The sequence below is a fragment of the Saimiri boliviensis genome, chromosome 2 (assembly GCF_048565385.1).
Source record: "Saimiri boliviensis isolate mSaiBol1 chromosome 2, mSaiBol1.pri, whole genome shotgun sequence".
NCBI classification, from domain to species: domain Eukaryota; kingdom Metazoa; phylum Chordata; class Mammalia; order Primates; family Cebidae; genus Saimiri; species Saimiri boliviensis.
This window is the reverse complement of record NC_133450.1, coordinates 44,810,968-44,825,034: the sequence shown is the minus strand read 5'-3', so window position 1 is coordinate 44,825,034 and position 14,067 is coordinate 44,810,968. Positions and strand designations below refer to the sequence as shown.

The window sequence follows — 14,067 nt, the reverse complement described above, 5'->3', positions numbered from 1 at the left end:
CGCAACCTCAGGTGATCCACCTCCTCGGCCTCCCAAAGTGCTGGGATTACAGGGGTGAGCCACCATGCCCAGCCCAGAAAGGTTTCTTAAAATTCTGCTTTCCCCTTCTTGCAGGTTTGCTTTGGAACAGTTGTTACTTTTTGCTTCCCAGTAAAACTAGTGGCAACATCCTAGACCTGTGGATGGTATCTATGGAGGCTGTGCCAAGTACCTCCAATACTTGTTTCTAACAACTGTATAATACTCAATTATTTTATCTGCTGCATCCTACTATACCCTTTACCAATGCTATACACAGTTTGTCCCCAAATTCCTTGCCAGTATTCCTCAAAAAAAAATTTTTTTTTTAGACAGGGTCTCCCTCTGTTGCCCAGGATGGAGTACAGTGGCACAATTATGGCTCACGGTAGCTTCACGCCCCTGGACTCAAATGATCCTCCCACCTCAGCTTCCCAAGTAGCTGGGACTACAGGTATACACTACCATGCCTAATTTTTAAAACTTTTTGTAGAGATGGTGGTCTCACTATGTTTCCCAGACTGGTCTTGAACTACTCCTGGACTCAACTGATCCTCCTGCGTTGGCCTCCCTAACTGTTGAGATTACAGTTGTGAGCCACCACACCCAGCTTTAGCTCTTTTTCTGCTTAAATCCGCCAGTTAGTGTTTGTTTTTTGTAACTATTAATGCTGACCATTAGTGGAAACAAAACTGGAAGAAAAGTATTAAGAGGTTGTTAAACGCCGGGCGCGGTGGCTCAAGCCTGTAATCCCAGCACTTTGGGAGGACGAGGCGGGTGGATCACGAGGTCAAGAGATCGAGACTATCCTGGTCAACATGGTGAAACCCCGTCTCTACTAAAAATACAAAAAAATTAGCTGGGCATGATGGCTTGTGCCTGTAATCCCAGCTACTCAGGAGACTGAGGCAGGAGAATTGCCTGAGCCCAGGAGGCGGAGGTTGCGGTGAGCCGAGATCGTGCCATTGCACTCCAGCCTGGGTAACAAGAGCAAAACTCTGTCTCAAAAAAAAAAAAAAAAAAAAGAGGTTGTTAAACCAGACAAAACACAGTGATGATGTGGGCAAGAACATTTGAGGTATGAGAGTTGTTGGGCTAGGGATATATTTTGGGCATAAAGAGGACAGGAAAGGGAGGAAAAGAAAGTGATCTAATGTGACTTCTAGGTTTTGGCCACAGCAACTGTAATGAATCGTGGGTCATTTACTAAGATGAGAAAAAATAAAATGGAATTTTTAATTTTTATTTTTAGGATGGAAATGTAAAGTTCTGTTTTTGGGGTGGGTGTGGTGGCCATGCCAGTAATCCTAGCAATTTGGAAGGTCAAGGGGGGGGGTGGATCACCTGAGGTCAGGAGTTCAAGACCAGCCTGGCCAACATGGTGAAATCCCATCTCTACTAAAAATAATGAAATTAGCTGGGCATGGTGGTGCACCAGTAATCGCAGCTACTCAGGAGGCTGAGACGGGAGAATGGCTTGAACCTGGGAGGCAGAGGTTGCAGTGAGCTGAGATCATGCCACTGTACTCCAGCCTGGGTGACAGAGTGAGACTCCATGTCAAAAAAAAAAAATGTTCTGTTTTGGGCATGTTATGTTTCTGGAGACCCCTGTAAGATACCCAAGTAGAGATGACATATGTGTCTGGATTTCAGCACAGAAGTCTGTACCTGCAGACTTATAAAATCAGCAACATAAGTATTTTTTTTCTTTTTTTAGAAACTCGATGTTTATTTGCCATCAATCTTATTTCCATGTTGCTTAAGGGCCCACAAAAGAATAGCTTAAGACCATTCAGTGGTTGCTCCTACCCATTCAGTGGCCTGAGCAGTGGGAGCTGCAGACTAGTCTTCCATGGCAGGCTGGGCGCTCCAGTCTTCAGTAGGGAACTGCTGGATAGGCACAGAGGGTACCTGCATGCCTTCAGACCAGTCGGCAACCTCTGGCTGAGTAGCAGCGAACTCAGGAGCTGGAGCAGTCCATTTGCCCTGAAATTCCTCCTTGGTCAGAGCCTTTTCAGCAGGAGCCTGCTCTTCTTTTTCAATCTCTTCAGGATTTTTGTAAAAGTAGAGATCAGGCATGACCTACCATGGGTGTTCACAAGAAATGGTGCCACGCATGCGCAAAACTTCCCAAGCCAGCATCCACCACATCAAACCCACGGAGTGAGCTCCCTTGTTTTTTTGCATGGCATGGCAATGTCCACATAGCGCAGAGGAGAATCTGTGTTGCAATGGTAGGTAGGTTAACATAAGATGCCTCTTATGAGAGGCTGGTGGTCAGCCCTTGGGTCAGCCGTGGCTCCCGGAAGGCTGCCTGGATCTGGTTGGTGAAGGTTCCAGGAGTGAAGTGGCCAGCAATTGGAGTGGCTCAAGTGGCAGCAGCAAACTTCAGCAAGGCCCTCTGGTCAGTATTCCTGGAGGATATAACACTGACATCAGTAGGGTTTTCAATGGCAACAACGGCACGAGCTGCCAGGATAAGCTTCTCCCAGGTCCTCTTCAGATTTATTATGCAGATGCCATCACTTTGCCTTTTACAGACATACTGTTCCATCTGGAAGTCAAGGTTGGTGCCACCTAAATGGGTTTCTGCTGCCTGCCAGGAACTTAAGGACATCCTCCTCCTTCATTTGCAGGACATCAAGGGCTCTGGACATTGTGAAAGTTTCCCCTTTAAGTTACGACGGGAATCTGAAAGAAAAGAGCAATCCAGACCAATGCCATATGGAGCCCTCGGAAGGTAGCAAGGAAAGGGAGCAACCTAAGTATTTAACATCGTGGGCCTGGATGAGATCATTAGGGAAATCGTGTATATAAAGGAGAGGAGCAAGAAATGAAGCCAGAGGCAACTGACATTTAAATTGGGAAGACAAGGAGGATCCAACAAAGAAGACTAAGAAGAAGTCGCCAATGAAGTACGAAGAAAACCAGAAGAATGTGGAGTCTCTGATACCAGATGAAAGCATTCTTTCAAATAGTGTGGTGAGGTCAAGTATATCACATGTCGCTGAGAGTCCAGATGAGAACAGAACATTTAATATGAAATACAGGGAAACGAAAATTAATAATAAAATTATTAATTTTAATTAATAAAAATATTTTTAGGGCAGTGGTGTGGAAAAAAGCTGGGGATTTATTTCCTTTGGCACTCCCTGCCCCCTACTTTCTCCTTTTTCCTCTCTGGAACAAAGATAAAATGAAGACTGCCGTTAGAATTGCCATGTTGGGTCATGAGTGACCTTGAGGCTGGAAGTTTTGCCCTAAGAACGGCAGAGCAGGAAGACAGAAGGAGCCTGGGTCCCTAGTGACTATATCTACTTCTGGACTTCTTTTTTTTTTTTTGAGACAGAGTCTCACTCTGTTACCAGGTGCCAGGCTGGAGTGCAATGGCACAACCTCGGCTCACTGCAACCTCCACCTCCCAGGTTTAAGCAATTCTCCTGCCTGTAGCTGGGACTACAGGGGTGCACCACCATGCCCAGCTAATTTTTTTTGTATTTTTAGTACAGAAGGGGTTTCACCGTGTTGGCCAGGATGGTCTCGATCTCTTGACCTGGTGATCCGCCTGCCTCGGCCTCCCAAAGTGCTGGGATTACAGGCGTGAGCCACTGTGCCCGGCCACTTCTTTCATATAGAAGAAAACAAATCCTATTTTATATATGCTGCTTTAATTTGGGTTTTCTGTGATGTATGACTAGACCTAATTCCCACTGACATAGAAGGACAGCAAATAAGAGGCAATGCCATGATAGAAAAAAAAGGTGTTTTTTTTTTTAATTGACAGATAACATTGTATATGTACAACATGATGTTTTAAAACCTATATATATATAGTGGAATGGCTAAATCAAGCTAATTAACCTGGAATTTCTCACATCGTTGTCATTTTGTGGTGAGAACACTTCAAATTAACTCTCTTAAAATGTTTCAAGAATACAATGTATTGTTATCAACTGTAGTCACCATGCTGTACGGTAGATATTTGAACTTGTTTCTCCTAACTAACTGAAATTTTGTATCCTTTGACCAACATCTCCCCAACTCCCTTTCTACCACAGCACAGCCCTTGGTATCTGCCGTTCTACTCTCGACTTCCATGAGTTTAATGTTTTCAGATTCCTCACATGCATGAGATCATGTGAGATTTGTCTTTCTGTGCCTGGCTTATTTAATTTAACAGCATAACCTCCAGGTTCACCCATGTTTTTCTTTCTTTCTCTCTTTTTTTTTTTTTAAAGATGAGGTTTCACCATGTTGGTCAGGCTGGTCTTGAACTCCTTACCTCAGGTGATCCGCCCACCTTGGCCTCCAAAGTGCTTGGATTACAGGCATGAGCCACCACGCCCAGCCCATCCATGTTTTTCAGATGACAGGATTTCCTTCTTTTTAATGGCTCGGTAGTATTAAATTGTATATATACACCACATTTTGTTTATCCATTAATCCATGGATAGCACTTGGTTTACTTCCATGTGAGTGGTACTACCATGAACACAGGTGCACACAAATTTATCTCTTTGATATCCTGATTTCAATTCTTTTGAATTTATACCCAGAAGAGGAATTGCTGGATTATATGGTAATTGTATTTTTACATTTTTGAGGGACCTTGATATGGTTTGGGTCTGTGTCCCCAACTAAATCTCATATGGAATTGTAAACCTCAGTGTTGGAGGATGGGCCTGGTGGGAGGTGACTGATCATGGGGGTGGATTTCCCCCTTGCGGTTCTTGTGATAGTGAGTTTTTGCGAGATCTGGTTGTTTAAAAGTGTGTAGCATGTCCTCCTTCACTTTCTTTCTCCTTCTCCAGTGTGCTTGCTTCCCCTTCACCTTCTATCATGATTGTAAGTTTCCCGAGGCTTCTCCAGCCATGCTTCCTGTACAGCCTGCAGAACTGTGAGTCAACTAAACCTGTTTTCTTTATAAATTACCCAGTCTCAGGTAGTTCTTTATAGCAGTGGGAGAAAGGACTAATACAGATCTCCATACTTTTCTCCATAATGGCTATATTAATTTACATTTCCACCAACAGTGTGCAATGGTTATTATCTCTTCACATTCTCACCAACACTTACCTTTGTCTTTGGTAACAGCCATTTTAACAGGTGTGAGGTGATAGCAATTTCTGTGGTTTTAATTTGCATTTCCCCACTGACTAAAGGGATGTTGAGCTTTTTTTTTTTTTTTTTTTTTTTTTTTTTGAGATGGAGTCTCGCTTTGTTGCCCAGCCTGGAATGCAGTGGCACAATCTTGGTTCACTGCAACCTCCACCTCCCAGGTCCAACAGATTCTCCTGCCTCAGCCTCCTGAGTAGCTGGGACTACAGGTGCATGCCACCATGCCCAGCTAATTTTTTGTATTTTTAATAGAGATGGGGTTTCACTGTGTTAGCCAGGATGGTCTCTATCTTCTGACCTTGTGATCCACCTGCCTCAGCCTCCCAAAGTTCTGGGATTACAGGTGTGAGCCACCACATCTGGCCAGCGAGCATTTTTTCATATACCTGTTGACAATTTGCAGGTCTTCTTTTGAGAAATGTCTGTTGAGGTCCTCTGCCTATTTTTCTCCTGTTTCCTAGGCTGGAGTACAATGGTGCAATCTCAGCTCACTGCAATCTCTGCCTCCTGGGTTCAAGCAATTCTCTTGCCTCAGCCTCCTGAGTAGCTGGAACTACAGAGGCATGCCACTACGCCTGGCTAAGTTTTGTATTTTGTGTTTTGTAGAGATGGAGTTTCACCATGTTGGCCAGGCTGGTCTTGAACCCTTGACTCCATTTCAGGTTTGATAATTTGTTAGAGCAGCTTCCAGAATCAGGGAAGCACTTAATATTTACTGATTTATTAGAAAGAGTATTACAAAGTATACAGATGAAGAGCCAGATGAAGAAGTTCACAGGGCAAGGTATGGGGAAAGGAGCATGGAAGCTACTTGTTTCCTGGGGCTACCCCACCCTTCAGTGTTCAGCAATCCTGAAGCACTCCAAGCACCATTCTTTTGGGTTTTTATGAAGTCTTCATTACATAGGTATGATTGATTCCTTGACCACTGGTGATCAATGCAGGCTTCAGCTCTTCTCCCCTCATGGTGGTGGTAGAGGCAAAGGCTGAAAGTTCCAACTCTCTCATCACATAGTTGGTTCCCCAGCATCCAGCCCCCATCATAAGGCTATCCAGCCCCCAGCCACCAGATCTCATTAGCACATGAAAGACACTTATCACTTTGGAGATTCTGAGGGTTTATTTCTTAAGTCACCAGTATTCATCAATTCCTCTTGGTTCTTGTTATAATTCCCTTTGCTTAGAGGTCATATGGAAAAACGTTACATCCAATGTCTTTGGGATGGCTCTCTAGCAGACTCAAAACTTGCAGTTGGTTGGGAACCCACTGCCTCAGCTGTGTGACCCTTCTTAATATTAGGTAGAAATCTGTCTTCAGGTTAGGTTCTACCTAGGTAGCTATTCTGCTCTCTGGAGTCACATAGGTCTTTTTTTTTCTTTCCCATAGGTCTTTATATATGGTGATCATTTTCATTTCACCAAGTTTTCTCTTCAGGCCACTAGAACAATGTTTTTCAGTGTAGTTTCTTTTGCTTCAGGATCAACTAAACATCTTGTGAAATAAATAAATTTAAAAAAATGTAAAAAAAGACAATTCCTGAGTTCAAGTCCCTTAAATATGAATCAATATCTCTGGGATGGAGCTCCAGAATTTGCATTTTTAATTAACTTACCAAGGGATTCCTCTGCCCCCTAATGTTTTAGAACCATTATGGTCCCTAGACTTACTGAACTACGTAGTTCAGTAAGTCTAGGGACCATACCACTCTCGCTCACCACTGTAATCCCCACACTTAGCACAATGCCTAGAATGTGTGCTTGATAATTATAGATTGACTGAATGAATGGATGAATTCTGGCAATTGGTATTGATTATCTCTTGAGAATCAATCAATTGATACTAATTATCTAATGTTTCCTTTACCTTAGGGCAATGATTCTCAAACTTTTTGGTTTCAGGACCATAAAGAGTTTACCATAGAAACTTCTAGAAAATACAAGACTATACAAGCACATTTTCTGTTAGCTCTTAGAGTGATGATGTTATTACATGCCCTGTAGCCTATGGAAAACTCCTCTGCATATTCAGAATGAAAGTAAAATAGGCAAAACAAAACAAAACAAACAAATAAATTTGGTATTAGGCAGGGCACCATGGCTCACACTTGTAATCCCAGCACTTTGGGAGACCAAGGCAGGCAGATCACTTAAGACCAGAACCTCAAGACCAACCTGGCCAACATGGAAAAATCCTGTCTCTACCAAAAAAAATATGAAAATTAGCTGGGTGTGGTGGCACATGCCTGTGCTCTCAGCTGCTCAGGAGGCTGAGCCATGAGAATCACTTCAATCTGGGAGGTGGAGGTTGCAGTGAGCTGAGATCGCACCACTGCACTCCAGCCTGAGCAACAGAGCAAGCTTCTGGAAAAAGAAAAAAAAAGAAAAAAGAAAAAAGAAAGATAAAGAAAATCTTGGTATTATTATGGAGTAGTTTTGACCTCCTAGACTTCTTGAAAGGATTACACTTTGTGAACTACTGCCTGAGGGGATATTTTGGCTGTAAAGGCAGTATAACATAGTAGTTAACAGCATGAATTCCAGAGTAAATCACCTGGATACAAATTGGCTCTGTCACTTACTAGCTATGTGACATTAGAAATCTGAGACATTACTCAACCTTCCTGTGCTTCATTTTTCTTATCTGTGAAACAGAGCTGATAACAGTGCTTGTTTCTTAGGGGTACTGTGAAGACAAAATGAATTAAAACACTAAAATGCTTAGGACAGTGCCAAATATATATTAATACTAAGCATCACAAAGGTCTATGTAAATATTAACAATGAGAGTATCTTTATTACTATTATATATACTACATGATTGTGCATAACTGTTATTAACTGAGGTCCCTTCTGAAGGCCTTTTCATGAACACAAATCACACTTGCAGCTCATTTTTCCTCCAACCCAGTGGCCAGCCAAAATCAGAGGCCACAAATTTGGACAACAGCTTTCTTATTTTTTTTCTGAGTTATTTTTAAACTCCCTGGCTCTGTGTCTTGCAAAAGCAACTTTCTTGCAAAAGCAACTTTTAGTCTGTACCTCCTATTATAATTTTGTGATGTCCTCATTCTCTTTCATTTTTGAAAGATACTCCTCAGCTAGACATGGTGTTTGGCACCTGTAGAATCAGCTACTTGGAAGGCCTAAGTGGGAGGATCCAGGCAAGAGGAACTCTTGAGGTCAGGAGATCAAGGCTGCAGTGGACTATGATTTTGCCACTGGACTCCAGCCTGGGTGACAAAGGGAGACTCTGTCTTTAAAGCAAAAGATACTTCTCTTCCACAATAATAACATCTTTGACTCAGCTAGACAACTATGCAAGTTTTTTTTTTTAAACTTTCTTTTTTTCCCCTAGCCCTTTGACCACCATTCCTGGCCTATTTTTATTCTTTAGAGGCAGAGTCTCACTATGTTGCCCAGGCTGGCCTTGAATTCCTGGGCTCAAGTGATCTTCTCTCCTTAGACTCCTGAGAAGCTGGGGTTATATATGGACAACACCACACTTGAAAATATCTTATTGTTTTCTTTATTTTTTAGAGATGTCGTCAAGGGGAGAAGTTCTTATTGTGTTGCCCACGCTCGTCTTGAACTACTGGCCTCGATGAATCCTCCTGCCTTAGCCTCTCAAGTAGTTGAGATTATAGGTATGAGCCATATGCCCAGCTCAGATTTTTTTTTTTTTTTTTTCTGAGACGGAGTCTCGCTCTTGTTACCCAGGCTGGAGTGCAATGGCGCAATCTCGGCTCACCGCAACCTCCACCTCCTGGGTTCAGGCAATTCTCCTGCCTCAGTCTCCTGAGTAGCTGGGATTACAGGCATGCGCCACCATGCCCAGCTAATTTTTTGTACTTTAGTAGAGACAGGGTTTCACCATGTTGATCAGGATGGTCTCGATCTCTTGACCTCGTGATCCACCCGCCTCGGCCTCCCAAAGTGCTGGGATTACAGGCTTGAGCTACCGCGCCCGGCCAGCTCAGATTTTTAAAACATGTCTAAGCACATGCTTACTGGTCTCTCTGCATATCCTCCTCCTTACTCTTCATCCTTCATTTTAATAATTTCTAAATAGTTTAGTTATTTATCTTTAAAATTCTTTCCACTTTACCTCAACTAAAGTTTTCATTTAACCCCTAAGAAGAATTTCTGGGCTAGGCACAGTGGCTCATGCCTGTAATCCTAGCACTTTTGGAGGCTGAGGCAGATGGATCACTTGAGGTCAGGAGTTCGATGTCAGCCTGGCCAACATGGTGAAAACCCATCTCTACTAAAAATACAAAAATTAGCCAACTGCAGTGATGCACACCTGTAAACCCAGCTACTTGGGGGGTTGAGACAGGAGGACTGCTTGAACCTGGGTGGTGGAGGTTGCAGTGAGTGGAGATTGTGCCACTGCACTCCAGCCTGGGAGACAGAGACTCTGTCTCAAAAGAAAAAAAAAAGAGAATTTTTGGCTCAATATATTGATAATATTGAGCTCTCTCTCTCTCTCTCTCTATATATATATATATGTGTGTGTGTGTGTATATATATATATATATATATGAGAATCTTTTAAAAAATATTTTAAACTCAAATATATATATATATATATATATATAAAATTTTTTTTTTTTTTTGAGACGGAGTTTCGCTCTTGCTACCCAGGCTGGAGTGCAATGGCGCGATCTCGGCTCACCGCAACCTCCGCCTCCTGGGTTCAGGCAATTCTCCTGCCTCAGCCTCCTGAGTAGCTGGGATTATAGGCATGCGACACCATGCCCAGCTAATTTTTTTGGATTTTTTTAGTAGAGACGGGGTTTCACCATGTTGACCAGGATGGTCTCGATCTCTTGACCTCGTGATCCACCCGCCTCGGCCTCCTAAAGTGCTGGGATTACACGCTTGAGCCACTGCACCCGGCCTCAGATTAATATATAAAAAAAAAAATATTTAAAACTCAGCCGGGTGTGGTGGCTCACGCCCGTAATTCCAGCAGTTTGGGAGGCTGAGGTGGGTAGATCACCTGAGGTCAGGAGTTCAAGACTATCCTGGCCAAGATGATGAAACCTCGCCTCTACTAAAAAAACAAAAATTAGCTAGGCATGGTGGTGGGCACCTGTAATCCCAGCTACTTGGGAAGCTGAGGCAGGAGAATCGCTTGAACACAGGAGGAGGAGGTTGCAGTAAACTGAGATTGTATCACTGAGCAACAAGAGCAAAACTCCATCTCAGAAAAACAAACAAACAAAAAGAAAAATATTTAAAACTCAGATTATGAAAGTAACATAGGGCCAGGTACAGTGGCTCATGCCTATAATCCCAGCACTTAGAGAGGATGAGGTGGGTGGATTGCTTGAGTCCAGGAGTTCGAGACCGGACTGAGCAACACGGTGAAATCCCATCTCTACTAAAAATACAAAAAATTAGCTGGGCATGGTGGCGTATGTCTGTTGTCCCGGCTACCCAAGAGTCTGAGGTGGGAGAGTCACCTGAGCCCCGAGGTCAAGGCTGCAGTGAGCTGTGATTGTGCCACTGTGCTCCAGAACCTGGGTGACTGAGTGATCCCTTGTTACACACACACACAAATAAAAGAAAATGTAAGAATTAAAACGAAATAACAAAAAAAGTAATATATTCACTAGAAATTTTTTGAAAATGTATTTTTTAAAAAGTAAATAAAATTCACCTATGATCACCCCTTTGAAACATAATTACTAGTAACATATTGGTATATATTCTTTCAGTAGGTTTTTTTCTATTCAGTATGTGTATTTTTGCAATAAAATTGGGATCGTTCAAATATAGTGTTTTGGTTTAATAATATACAAATATATGATGGCCAATTCCCCTATTTTATTAGATACTAAAGCACGTATTTTTTTTTTGAGACGGAGTTTCGCTCTTGTTACCCAGGCTGGAGTGCAATGGCGCGATCTCGGCTCACCGCAACCTCCGCCTCCTGGGTTCAGGCAATTCTCCTGCCTCAGCCTCCTGAGTAGCTCAGATTACAGGCATGTGCCACCATGCCCAGCTACTTTTTTGTATTTTTAGTAGAGACGGGGTTTCACCATATTGACCAGGATGGTCTCGATCTCTTGACCTCGTGATCCACCCGCCTCGGCCTCCTAAAGTGATGGGATTACAGGCTTGAGCCACCGTGCCCGGCCACCATTTTATCATCTTAAAGTGCACAATTCAGTGTGGCATTTAGTACATTCGCAATGTTGTGCAACATCACCATTATCTACTGTAGTTCAATAAAATTTTCATCATTTTAAAATTCCATAACCATTAAGCAGTTACTCCCCATTCTCTCCTTTCCCCAGCTCCTGCTAACCCTAATATGCTTTTCCATTTCCATGGATTTGTCTGTTTTGGATATTTCATATAAATAAAATTATGAAATATGTGGCTTTTTGTGTCTGCTTTTTTCACTTAGCATAATATTATAAGGTTTATATATGTTGTAGCATGGTATAATAATAAATATGTCATTTTATCCTATGGATATATACCACATTTTGCTTATCCGTTCATCTGCTGAAGGATATTTATGTAATTTCCATTCTTTGCTATTGTGAATAGTGCTGCTATGAATATTCATGTGCAATTGAGCACCCATTTGGTATATACCTATGAATGGAATTACTGGTCATATGGTAATTCTGTGCTTACCTATTGAAGAACCACCAAACTATTTTCCACAGTGATTGCAGCATTTTACATCCCTACCAGCAATATAAGAGGGTTCCAATTTCTCCACATCCTTGTCAACACTTGTTATTTTCCTTTTTTGTGGAGATGGGGTCTCTGTTGCTCAGGCTGGAGTGCAGTGGCGTGATCATAGTTCATTGCAGTCTTGACCTCCCTGGCTCGAGGGCTCCTCCAACTTCAGCCTCCTGAGTAGCTGGGACTACAGGCACATGCTACCACACCCAGCTAATTTTAAATAATTTTTAATAGAGATGGGGTGGTCTTACCATGTTACTGGCCTTGAACTCCTAGGGTCCAGCAGTCCTCCCACCTTGGCCTCTCAAAGTGTTGGGATTACAGGTGTGAACCACCATGCTGGCCTATTTTCCATTTCTTAAAAATACCTCTTCTAGTGGGTGTGAAGTGGTAAAGTGGTATTGCATTGTAGTTTTGAACTGCATTCCCTACTCAACATCATTATCATGTCCTTATTGGCAATTTGAATATTTTCTTTGCAGAAATGTCTATTCAAGCTATTAAAAATGGAATGCAGTATGCTTTTCACTTAAAAATACATTATGGGCTGGGTGCAGTGGCTCATGCCTGTAATCTCAGCACTTTGGGAGGCCAGGGCAGGTGGATCGCTTGAGGTCAGGAGTTCAAAACCAGCCTGGCCAACATAGCAAAACCCCATCTCTACTAAAATTACAAAAATTTGCTGGGCCTGGTGGTGCATACCTGTAATCCCAGCTACTCAGTTGGCCAGGGCTTAAGAATTGCTTGAACCCAGGAGGTGAAAGTTGCAGTGAGCCGAGATGGCGCCACTGCACTCTGGCCTGAGTGACAGAGTAAGACTGTCTCAAACAAAACAAAACAAAACAAAACAAAAAGAGTAAGTTACCTTACTCTTGGATATCTAGACTGTTTGCCTTTTAAGCTTTTAAAATTAATTCTGTAATGTACATTTCAGTAAGTAACTCCTTGCACATGTCCAAGGTTATTTCTGGGAAAAGTTTTCTTTTTTTTCTCCCAAGTTTCAGATATAATCGGTGTCATCCCCAACACAATAAATACATCAAGGTATTTTATGCATTTAGAGGAGAACTATTTCCTGGTTAAGTGGAAAATTGGAAGGCTTCTGGAAGACCTGCATTGTAAGCAGCTTTATGGTGAAACATGCCATTTAGAAGTGTGGACCTTCTTTCTTCAGTTTGTTATAATCTATATTCACTGAGTGAAACTTGTATTGATTATTGGGACCCAGTTTCTTTCAGGGTTCTGGCTTATGTCTTCTGTCCCAACTAACATCCTGATTGAACAATGCCAGACTGGACATACAGCGCTGCTCCAATACCTCCAGATTTAATAAATACGAAGGGGGATCAAGCGTGGATGCTTCTTGACCCTACCGAGGATCTGGTGGAGCATGCGAGCGGTGGCAGCCTCTGGTCCAAAAGGAGGGAACAAACTTGCCTGCCAGGCCCTGGATTAACTCCCTGTACTCTGTTCCTGAGAAAAATTATTAGAAGCAGAATGGCTGGGTCAATAGTAGGCAATTGTTAATCTGTAGATACAAGTCATTAAATTGCTTTCCATTAAAGTTATACCAATTTATAGTCCTACCAGAAATATAAGAAAGTGCCCATTTCCTTGCATAATCATCACTAATGGGTTTTATGCATTTGAAAATATTAATTATCTGATTGGCATAAAATTGCACCTTATTGTTTGAATTCTTTTTATTTTTTTAGAGATGGAGTTTTACTCTATCCCCCAAGCCATGGAGTGTAGTGGTAAGATCATGGCTCACTGCAGCTGAAGGGCTCAGGAAATCTGCCTCCTGAGTAGCTGGGACTATAGGCATGTGCCACTATCTCATCTAATTTTTTAACTGTAGAGATGGGATCTCAGTTGCCCAGGTTGGTCTAGAACTCTTAGCCTCAAGCGATCCTCCTGCTTTGGCCTCCCAAAGTGCTGAGATTATAGGCATGAACCTCCATGCCTAGCCTCTTTTTATTTTTTAGAGACAGAGTCTCACCATGTTGCCCAGACTGGCCTCAAACTCCTCAGCTTAAGCCATTCGCCCTCCTGAGACTCCTGAGTAGCTGGGACTATATGTCCACAACACTGACCCTGGTCAGCATCTTATTGTTTTAAATTGCACTTATTTAACTACTATGAATATAAATAATCATTCATAGATTTATTGGCCATTTAAATTTCTTTCTTTTTGGTAAATTGGCTTTTTTAAATCAATTT

At 42.3% G+C, this 14,067-nt stretch overlaps 2 pseudogenes; both read right to left on the bottom strand.

The window, feature by feature from the left end:
- Positions 1 to 1,586: 1,586 nt before the first annotated feature.
- On the bottom strand, positions 1,587 to 9,720 carry LOC141583540 (small ribosomal subunit protein uS2-like; annotated as a pseudogene).
- A 3,271-nt stretch (positions 9,721 to 12,991) lies between these two features.
- On the bottom strand, positions 12,992 to 13,236 carry LOC120363900 (cytochrome c oxidase subunit NDUFA4 pseudogene; annotated as a pseudogene).
- Between the last annotated feature and the right edge of the window lie 831 nt (positions 13,237 to 14,067).